A 12,191-nucleotide genomic window follows, 5' to 3' on the forward strand; every position below is an offset into this window, starting at 1 on the left:
TAAACTTGTAATATTTTGGAAATTACGAATGAAGCTTCTAATGGAAACGAAATGGGAGTTGTTAATGAAATTTTTTTAGTGTTTGATTAATGTAGTGCATCTCCTCTTTATTCATGGTTGAGTTTGGGTAGAAGGAAATCTAACAGGCTTGCTCGGCCGGGTTCACTCGGTTGAGCGCCGGGCACGCTCCTCGAGTTCGTGGCGTGACAGATTTGGACTTGCTTTTGAAAACTGAACATATATTTGGGCTAGAGGGGTAATGCTTAGTCGACATCTACCCCTAAACTCAGGCTTTGACCTGCGGGGCCTGGGGTGACTTTTGTTTATTTTTTAGGAATTTAGTAAAGATTGAAATTTTATTAATCGAAATTGATTACTTTTGGATTATTTGATATTGTTGAGTCGCTTTTGGCTAGATTTTAGCCGAACAGAGATGCTTTTTAAAGGAAAAGCATATTCGGAGTATGGATTTGGCTAAATTGAGGTAAGTATCTTCCCTAACCTTGGGTGTAGGAATTATAACTTAGGATTTGCTCGTAATTGCATATGGTGTTATGTGAGTTACGTGTACACGAGGTGCCGATTGTGTACATGGGCGTGTGTGATTTATGGCTAGATTAGACCTTAGGTTATTAATATGCCTTGAATTGGGGGTGTTTGCTATATGAAACATGTTTTATTTTTGAATACTCTCCACACTCTTATGTTATTGTATTGTCCTTGTGCACATTATTTTTGAGTTGTGAGACTATATTTTGACATGAGTATTGATTTTGTTGTTTTGTGATATTGTGGAACATGTGGACATGATGTGTGGGTTGATTGATGTTGTGTGGAGTATAAGGGTGGCGAGATGCGCATGTGTTAACATAAGGGAGGAATTTTATTGTGATGCACATGTGGCGAGATAAGGGTGGATCAAGTATATTCAAACCAACCCACCAAAGACTGACACCTATTCCCATACAGGGCCTCATACAGAGCCATCCGAATACTCGAGTGGCAAGAACCGAGGTGTATTTATGGACTAGTGCCATACAAGGTACCACATGACCATGATAGTGAGGTGTATAAAGTGTGTTAAAAGTGAGTAGTATTTTAAGTAAATTGAGATAATTCTTAATTATGTTGATTATTGGTTAATGGGGGAATTAGCAAGTTAATTAAAACTTAGTAGGTAATTAATTACAATTCTTTGGATAAGCTACCCCCCCTCCCCTCCCCAAAACGTGGCAGCAAATTAGATGAGAATTAATGCTCAAATGAGTGACTCTTACTCTATAAAGCTAGGTGGCACAATTAATGAGATTGGTGGCCAAGTCATCACCCACTTTGATAAACACAATTAAGAAAGATGTATAAGCTTGCTAAGCTTATGGATGGAATTCACAAAGCCATAATCAGAACGTGATGGCTTCAACAAATATCATACAAGTTTATGATTAAATTCAGAAAGTGATCATACGTAATTGCTACAAAAATTCATATGAGATTTCATAAGGTAAGAGCAACGGGATTTTGCGATTTTAAGGGAGTACGGTGCAATCTATCTCAAGAATATCATACGGATTTTCCCCTACTTTGATCCGCTGTTACGTGTTGTCACAATCAACGGGTTCTAAAGGAATTGTCAAGAGAATCGGCTCAGGTATGTTAAGGCTAAGCCCTTCCTTCATTTTGGCATGATCTCGTAACTACATGTGTTTGATAACAAGGCATAAAGAGAAGTTCATACTCCCGAATTTATATACATTATCCTAGTCTCATAAGTTACAGTATTCTCCCTTATCAGGACTTTATATTCAATTATATATATATATATATATATATATATACAGTATTACACTATTTTCACCACCATCGAGCTATAATCGGTGGGCAGGCCCTATTGGGCAACCTCTGATCAGATGGTAAGTTATATATACCGAGCCTACTGTGGCCGAGCGCCTATGAGCGAGCCCAGGATGGCCGAGGTACAGAGCCCAGTATGGCCGAGCGCCTATGAGCGAGCCTACTACGGCCGAGCAGTTACACGTACCGAGCCTTATAGGGCCGGACATTTATTTTACTTACTATATTGAAGGAGTTTAGTCACTATCAGCAGGTAAGTATATCTCCAGACCATCTTTGACTCCCAGTTAATTTCAGTTATCATATTATCAGTTCAGTTTTAGATTTCAGTTATTTTATTGCCCACTGGTCACGATAGACAGGTCGAGAGTCCCCCAAGTAGGCGATCAGCTCAATGGAAGATGTTGGTGCACTCCATTTGCTCTGGATTTGGGCGTTTGGTCGGTATGATTTAGATATGTATTGTTTGGTATGGCGGGGCTCTGTCCCTACCTTTATGACCATTATGTATTCTTAGAGGCTTGTAGACAGATGTCATGTACATAAAAGATTGTATGACCTTGTCGGCCTATGTTCAGTGTACGAGTGGTTATTTTGGTCTTATAGGCCCATATGTCTTATGTATAAGTTGGTGTTACATGTTGTATTCTACCTATCTCATGGCAACCTCCCCATCTCAGTTATCTATGATAGTATGATACAGAAAGATATGTTATGTTGGTACTCGGTTGAGTAAGGTACCAGGTGCCCGTCACGGCCCATCGGTTTGGGTCATCACAAAAGTGGTATCAGAGCAATTCTGTCCTAGGGAGTCTACAAGCCGTGTCTAGTAGAGTCTTGTTTATGGGTGTGTTGTGCACCACACTTATAAGCAGGAGGCTATAGGGCATTTAGGACTGTCACTCTTTCTTCTTACTCTAGATCGTGTGGTAGAGCTCACTCATATGAATTCAAACTCCTAACTTCTATTATATTCATAGTAAGACAATACCTACATCCAGAAAGACAGTTGGTAAGAGATTGCATGTGGCTGTGGAAAAGTAGAGTCAGAGGAACTCGATTTTGCATCATAATTCTGATGAGTAAATATAAGGTCTTCAGCAGAACATGTGTGTACTATGACGTGTAAGCCTCTTTGATAAGGAGCCTTAAGACAAGAATATCTATTCGCCCATATGGTGAAAAATAAGAGATTCAAAAGGTAAATATAAGTTCCAACAAGTAAAAGAAGCAAGGTGAAGAAGGGTACGAGGCGCCCAGTTAATGAAGACTATCGGTATTTACAATTCAGAAAGAGGAATATACCTTTTGAGTACCTTCAACCATAATAGAGATATATACAGTTGATCACACACATCTCAATTATGCTCTATGGGAGCTAACAAGTGTAGTTTAAGAGAAGGATGGGGTATTAGGATCCAGCTGGCGTTAGAGTAACCCAAAATGGTGAATGGATTGTTTATATTAGTTGATATTTCTTAAGGATATTGCAAACGTTCTAATAGATCTCCTTGTGAGACACCCAGATTGTGCACTCTAAAATGGTACAGCTGGATATGAGTACTACAAAGATAGGTACTGGAATTCTGGAAGGGATAAATACTACCTTAGTATGGCTCCCGTCCCTAGTAGAGCGAGAATGTTAGGCAACTCGAAGAGCCAGGGGACGGATCAAGGGGATCTAAAAGCAAAAGAATGTCTTGTTAAAGTTTAAGAATAAAGTGATAGACAAAAATATTAGCAAGAAAATAAGAAGAGAGATAATGAAGCATTATGAGTGAGATGTGATACATGGATGACAACGGTAGATGACAGTATTACAGAGTCTATAGTCAAATGAAGGATAAGACGAGAGGTGACAGGCCTTAAGACAACAAAAGAGTATAGGCCATAAAGTCATATACTCATTTCGATAAATAAGTTTATGACTCCAACGTGACTACCAGAAGGAAAAGTTATACCCAGAGTAATAGAAATCAGTATGGACTGATGAACAAGGTAAACTAAACATGAACTAGGGGCTGGGTAATTGTCGGCATCATGAGAATTTCAGAGATTGCATCCCGGCGATAATAGAATGGAGGACAGAATAATACCCTTTAAAGGTCATTCAAGAAGACGCTTCCCTAAATCAAGCAAGGTGAGCAAAGTTAAGCTTACGGGACTGTATGTGCCGGTTACACTAAGTGTCACCATCGCGAGTGAGGAATTTTGTTATCCTTGGTGCAGAAGGATTACCGGGAGGCGAGTAAGGATCATCGATGATGTGAAAAGATGCCAATGATGAAAAGGTAAAAAATATATACGTAGATCATCGTAGCACTAAATCTTAGTGCTCCCCTAAAGGTGGGAATATGGTGTGATGTGCCATTAAGTCGTAATTAAGTGGTTCTAGTAACTATGGAATGGTTGAGATTGCAGTCATTCAAATCCTACAGATATGCTATGATTCTAGAACATTATGCAAGCACGATGTCAAGGAGAGGATGTAAGGGTTCCTACCCGAGATGTTATTGATAGATAAGGAACCAGTGCGAGACGTAAGTTAAGACAAAGGAAATAACCCAAGAAAGATTACACGGAATATTGATATGATAATGGGCCAACGAGTAGTTAGTAGTTGATTCAGGAAGAGCCTAGTCATGGCTAAACAAGAGGACACAGACAAATTAACAGATTTTGCAAGACAAACATAGTGAACCCCAACATGGGTAATTCAGTCTTGCAGATACGACATCGTGACCCTTGGGAAATATTCCGACAAGAGTTGGGGTAGTTAAAGGTACCGTATGAATGTTATGGAAATAAAAGATAGTTTCACTGGGAAGACAGTCGAAACTTCAGTTCAGGAGCATCCTAACAAGCACAAATGCGTGGAAATAAGTAACTATGGATAATTATAGGCGAGAAAGAACATCAAAAATTCCGTCAAGTATATGATATAATAAGATCGCAACTTTACAAGATTCAGAGGGTGCTCCCTAAGTATGACAACGAAAGATTAGCTGAGGAAATAAGGAAGAAGGCTTAAACCTAAGCATAGTAACTTGAAGAAGAAATGGTCTTGTAATAGCAGTCTCACTACAACATTGTATGCACTCCATAAGAAAGTGGCACCTATCAGATCTAATGAGCGGAAAATGAAACCAAAAGTAATATTTGAGACCATGTGAGTTGCACAAACATTCCGGCATGCGTGGGAACTAAGATAAGCTAAGCATACACGCAACAGAGGCGCAGAAAGACTAGGAAAAGTAATAGTTTACGTTTAAACTAAGCTCACAGGGAACAGAAGTGATTATGCACTTAAGACTTCAGAGTGATATCCATGCAGCATATATGTTGACATTCATACAACCGTAGAAGTCTTCGGTATAAGTTAAAAGAAGGAAGTGAGCCTAGGGCATAGACAAGGGATTGAATTGTCAGAACGTTGTATCATGGATATTCCATAGCGCCCATGAAAGGGTAAAGTAATAACTAATACCAGGAGCCATAAATCGAAAGATAGATTAAGCCTACATAAAAGCTGATCACAAGGAAGAGGAAACTAAAGAGTTACATCAACCAAGTAAATCAGGAGTCTGATTATTGGACCCAAAAAATTATAGAAATTGTGATTGAAAACATTGCAGAATCACCTTTAATATCAGAGGTACAAGAGAGATAGTACAATAATCGTATTCCATAATGGATCTACGAGAAAGCCTGTTAGAAGAGTACCGACCTCATAAGAAGTCAGTATGAAGCTCCCACCGGATTGTGTATGCACCAGAGGTGCAAGTATTATAATAGAGCTTCAAGTCATGGATGTGAATTATACCTATGTGGAAGGGAGGTCAAAAAAGAGATAGAAGACGTGAGGCAAGATTTTAAGGTAAGTGAGGTAAAGGTGAACAACGTACGAGATACTCAAATGCAGAAGGTTGCGAACAATACATACATCAGATAAAGGACAAGAAACGTTGGGATTCTATATCCAGGAATGGTAGCGGTGTCATTAATGGCATATCATCCAGTCTATGGTTTCTAGGTACTGAGAGACCTAGTCAAGAGAGTAAAGAAGAGTTAAAGACAATGTGATGTCTCGTTTGATGTCCTAGAATAACATAAGGAAATCTATGGTGCAAGCAAGTTGAAGGAAGGTTGTGAGTGGTATAAATGGATATGTGTAGATCACAAGCTAAAGTATGATAGAGCGACATGATTTTTGGAAGACAGGAGTAAGGAAAAGAAAGGGCGAGTGAGAAGGTAACGATAAATGGATGAGTCCTCGGGATTAAGCCCATGAAAACAAGAGAGCTGATGGCTTCTCTAATTTAAAGAAAGCTTAGTATAGCCTGAATGAACTCAAAGGAATCTAAGACTAGTAGCATTTATAAGAGATGGAATGCTGGCCTAGTAGTAGAATAAAGGTGTAATTGTGTTAGGTGAAGGATCACGTTTAGGCTTTCGATTGAGTAATGATTTGAAGAGGATTTCATGGATTGCACGGAATTAAAATACCCACGTAAGGTGAATCACATTGGGATGCTATAAAATACGATTATTGAAGTACAGTATCGCCTCTAAGTGGATTAGGAAAATCACTTCAAATATTCCTCGATGCAACATAAGCCCTAGTGGCAATGTATTACGAAAGAAGTTTCAAGTTATCAGTGGTATATTGTAGATCAATATTGAGGCGAATCATAATGTATGGACAAAAGTCACAAAGTATGAGCTGAGATTAGGTCATCATTATTAAGATGAACAGTAATGAGGAAGCATTAAAAGATTTAGCTTTATGCATATAGGATATGGAACGAGAGTAACCTGGAGTTTGGTCGCAGACCTCAGTAACAATAAATCGAAGTAAGAGTTATGGTATAGTATGGCGTACTTAGATTTAGTAAGGCTAATGATGCCCAGAGGGACAACTTGACATAATTTTGTATATGTTCACAAAGTCAGGCCTAGAGATTGGCTAAGAGATGGAGGAAAGTCGTGGTATGAGAAAGAGGAAAAAAGGTGAGAAATTCCCTCGCCTTTGGATTTATTCAAAGAAGAGTTGCCTAAATAGCAAGGAGAATATTAAAGTATTTGCAAGAGCTATGGGTTATGAAAATGATAAATGCATCAGTCAACATTCAAGGACGAATGTTCCAAAGGGAGGAATAATGTTACACCCCATATTTTTTTTGTACGTGAAAATACACCATAAGTAAATTGATGAAAGCTCGGAAATGAGATATTACATCCTGCATTTACGTATGTTAAAGTTCGCCGCAAGTTAATCGACGTAAGTTCGGGAATGAGATTATTTTGAGATTATAAGCATTATGCTATTTCAAACAAGTGACGAGTAAATTCGTGAAGGTGAGAGGGTAAGCAAATCAAAGAAAATGAATTTCGTCGAAGTTTGACATTTTGGATAAAATACGACCCGAGCTAAAATACCCAGTATTTATGGACTAGTGCCATACAAGGTACTACATAACCATGATAGTGAGGTGTATAAAGTGCGTTAAAAGTGAGTACTATTTTAAGTAAATTAAGATAATTCTTAATTATGTGGATTATTGATTAATGGAGGAATTATCAAGTTAATTAAAACTTAGTAGGTAAATAATTACAATTCTTTGGATAAGCTAATAAAGATTAAGGTGTCCCAAAACGTGGCAGCAAATTAGGTGGGAATTAAAACTCAAATGAGTGACTCTTACACTATAAAGCTAGGTGGCACAATTAATGAGATTGGTGGCCAAGTCATCACCCACTTTGATAAAAACAATTAAGAAATATGTATAAGCTTGCTAAGCTTATGGATGAAATTCACAAAGCCATAATCAGAACGTGATGGCTTCAAAAAATATCATACAAGGTTATGATTAAATTCACAAAGTGATCATACGGAATTGCTACAAAAATTCATACAAGATTTCATAAGGTAATAGCATTGGATTTTGTGATTTTAAGGGAGTACGGTGTAATATTTCTCAATAATATCATATGGATTTATCCCTACTTCTATCCGCCGTTACGTGTTGTTACAATCAACGGGTGTTAAAGGGATTGTCAAGAGAATCGGCTTAGGTATGTTAAGGCTAAGCCCTTCCTTCATTTCGGCATGATCTCGTAACTACATGAGTTTGAATACGAGGCATAAAGAGAAATTCATATTTCTGAATTTATGTACATGTTCCTAGTCTCATAAGTTACAGTATTCTGCCTTATCGGGACCTTACATTTCATTGAGTATTGTCTTCTTTCAGTAAAGAGAGCAGAGGGTCTATATATATACAGTATTACAGTATTTTCACCACCATCGAGCTATAATCGGTGGGAAGACCCTTATTGGGAAACCTCTGATCAGATGGAAAGTTATATACCGAGCCTGCTGTGGCCGAGCACCTATGAGCGAGCCTAGTTGGCAGAGATACAGAGCCTAGTATGGCCGAGTGCCTATAAGCGAGCCTACTATGGTAGAGCTGTTATATATATATATATTATATACCGAGCCTTATAGGGTCGGACAACTATTTTACTTACTATATTGAGAGAGTTGAGTCAGTATGAGCAAGTAAGCATATCTTCAGATTATCTTTGACTCCCAGTTACTTTCAGTTATTATATTATCAGTTTAGTTTCAGCTTCCAGTATATTGCCTTACATACTCGGTACATTATTTTGTACTGACGTCCCTTTTTCCTGGGGTCGAGAGTCCTCTACGTAGGCGATCAGCTCAATGGAAGATGTTGGTGCACTCCATTTGCTCTGGAGTTACGCGTTTGGTCGGTATGATTTAGATATGTATTGTTTGGTATGGCGGGGCTCTGTCCCTACCTTTATGACCATTATGTATTCTTAGAGGCTTGTAGACAGATGTCATTTACATAAAAGATTGTATGACCTTGTCGGCCTATGTTCAGTGTACGAGTGGTTATTTTGGTCTTATAGGCCCATATGTCTTATGTATAAGTTGGTGTTGCATGTTGTATTCTACCTATCTCACGGAAGCCTCCCAATCTCAGTTATCTATGATAGTATGATACGAAAAGATATGTTATATTGGTACTCGGTTGAGTAAGGTACCGGGTGCCCATCGTGGCCTATCGGTTTGGGTCGTGACAGGATCCCACATAGAACAATATGTAAGAGATTAGGCGTGTAAGAGAATTGTCACTTATTATGCTAGGCCAAACACTTAGAATGGTTTTTGGAATATTTATGTCTAAATGTGAAAATGTAATTTAACCTAGAAAGAAAGTAAAATGATAAATGGCTACAAGCATAGATGTAATAGTAATCACACTCAAGTAACTATCCAATGTATTTCACAATTTTACAAATATGAGCGAGTTTATGTTAATTAGCCTTGGGTAATAATTCTATATTAGCTTCTTCGAAATACTAACAACATTTTCTAACTGAATTATCCCGAAAACAACTAAGAGATTAAGCTCACTCAAATATGTCTACAAGTAGTTCAATCCTATGCCTAGGTAGAATCTATAAATTGAGGGTTAAAGCCTCAAGTTCTTGTTAATTAATCTTTCCCAACCCCAAATTATATTTCCCAAGTATGTGTGCAAGAACCCTAGCTTGCAAACTTGTCTTCTCTAGTCATGAGACTGAAAATAAAGCCAGAGATGAGTTTCCAATAAGCTAGGTCGTGTATTAGTAGGTTTGGAATACAGAAAATGTGAAATGCCAAAGCTGTCCATAGCTGAAGCCCGTTGACCGCACATATGGAGGGATCCTCATAGGTGCTGTTCCGCAGATGCGGATAGCCTCTCACAGAAGCGACCTTTGATGCAAACCATTTACTCCGCAGAAGAGGACTTACACGCGCAGAAGCACGATCACATATGCAGACATCAAGCGTAGAAGCGCGACCGCAGATGCATTTCCTCATTTATAGATGCGATCCCAGTGAAGGTTGCTTGAATTCCAGAGATGCGGCCTTCTCCACGCAAATGCGAGGTGGCATAAGCGCACTGTGTTCCGCATATGCGGAATCGCTGAAGGAATTTGCACTTGTTTTACACGTTTTTGCTCAATTCCACTTCAATTGAATTCAACTCTTTTCATGGCATCATTTACTTGAAAAATCTAGCAATACACACCATAAACAACCTCATATCATAAATAACGAATACAAAAACTAAATAAAAGACACTAAAATAAATGGTAAAGTCACCACTCATCAATAGTGCGCTCGAACTGTCCGTCCGTTTGAGGGTAGAATGTTGTTCTCAACTTAACCCGTGTGCCCAACTAACACTGTACGACTTTCCAGAAGCGCGATGTAAACTGCGTACCCTGGTCAGAGATGATGGATACCAGCACACCATGAAGTCGGACAATCTCGTGAATATAGACCTGACCCATCTGCCTTGAAGAATAAGTACCAAAGGAATGAAATCAACGGCCACACTGCCTCAAGTTTCTTTTCAGTCCGTGGGATCCCAACAATGAAATCCATGGTAACTCGCTCCCATTTCCACTCAGGAATCTCACGCCACTAAAGCAACCCACCTGGCCGTTGATGCTCAAACTTCACCTGCTGACAAGTTAGACACTGAGCTACATACTCCACAACGTCATTCATCATCCTCCTCCACCAATAGTGTTGCATCAAGTCCTGTCACATCTTAGCGGAACCCAGATGAATGGATCACCACGAACTGTGGGCCTCCTACAGAATCAATGCATGCAAGCCATCAACATAGGGCGCACATAGCCGGCCCAACATCCGTAACACACCATAATCCCCAATAGTAGCCTTCTAGGCATCGCCGTGCTGGATCATGTCCTTGAGAACAAGCATATGGGGGTCGTCATACTGACGCTCTCTGATACGATAATATAGAGAATACCAAGAAACCATGCAAGAAAGAACACGACTCGTCTTCGAAACATCCAACCTAACAAACTGGTTGGCCAAGGCCTGAACCTCCAATGCTAGTGGCATCTCCATTACCGGTAGATATTCTACACTGCCCAATCTCTATGCCTTTCGACTCAAGGCATAGGGCACCAATTGGCCTTCCTAGGATGATATAGAATGGTGATATCATAGTCCTTAGGCAACTCTACCCACCTCCACTGTTGCGAGTTAAGATCTTTCTATTTGAACAAATTTTGTAGATTCTGGTAATCGATATAGACCTCACAAGGGACACCGTACAAATAGTGCCGCCAAATCTTCAAGGCATGAACAATTGCTGCTAATTCCAATAATGGAAAGGATAATTCCTCTCATGAACCTTGATTTGTCTAGACGCATAGGCAATCACCCTACCGTCTTGAAGCAACATCGCGCCGAGGCAAACACGTGACGCATCATAATACATAGTGTAAGACCCTGAACCCGTATGCAATACCAACACTGGGGTTGTAGTCAGAGCAGTTTTGAGCTTTTGAAAGCTCTCCAACACTCCTCTGTCTATCTGAACGAAGCACCCTTCTGGGTCAATCAGGTCATAAGTGCATCAATAGATGAGAAACCCTCTACAAAATGACGATAATACCATGTGAAACCAAGAAAACTTTGGATCTCAGTGGTTGAAGACAGTCTGGGCCAACTCGATACTGCTTCAATCTTCTTCAAATCTACCTTGATCCCCTTACTCGATACCATATGACCCAAAAATGACACTAAGTCAAGCAAGAATTGTCACTTTGAAAATTTTGCATACAACTTCTTTTCTCTCAAGGTTTGAAGCACAATCCTCAAATGCTGCTCATGAACCTCTCGGCTCCGGGAGTACACCAGGATGTCATCAATAAACACAATGATGAATGAGTCAAGATAGGGCTGAAATACACTGTTCATCAAGTTCGTGAATATTGTTAGTGCGTTGGTCAGCCAAAATGACATCACAAGGAACTTGTAATGACCATGCAAAGTCTTGAAAGCAGTCTTTGAAATATCTGGATCCCGAATCTTCAATTGATGATAGCCTGATCGCAAATCAATCTTTGAGAAAACTCTGGCACCCTGCAACTGATCAACTAGGTCATCAATGTGTGGCAATAGATATATGTTCTTTACTCTAATCTTGTTCAATTGTTGATAATAAATACACATGCGCATATAACCATCCTTCTTCTTCACAAACAAGACCCGAGCACACTAAGGTGACATACTAGGCCGAATGAAACCCTTATCAAGGAATTCTTGCAACTGCTCTTTTAACTCCTTCACCTCTGCTAAGGCCATACGATATGGTGGAATAGAAATGGGCTTAGTGCTCGACAAAAAGTCCATGCAAAAATCGATATCCCTATCGGGCGGCATGCCCGGAAGATCTGACGGAAATACATCTGGATAGTCTCTCATTATCAGAACCGAC

This window comes from Nicotiana tabacum, chromosome 2 (genome assembly GCF_000715075.1).
Source record: "Nicotiana tabacum cultivar K326 chromosome 2, ASM71507v2, whole genome shotgun sequence".
Lineage (NCBI taxonomy): Eukaryota > Viridiplantae > Streptophyta > Magnoliopsida > Solanales > Solanaceae > Nicotiana > Nicotiana tabacum.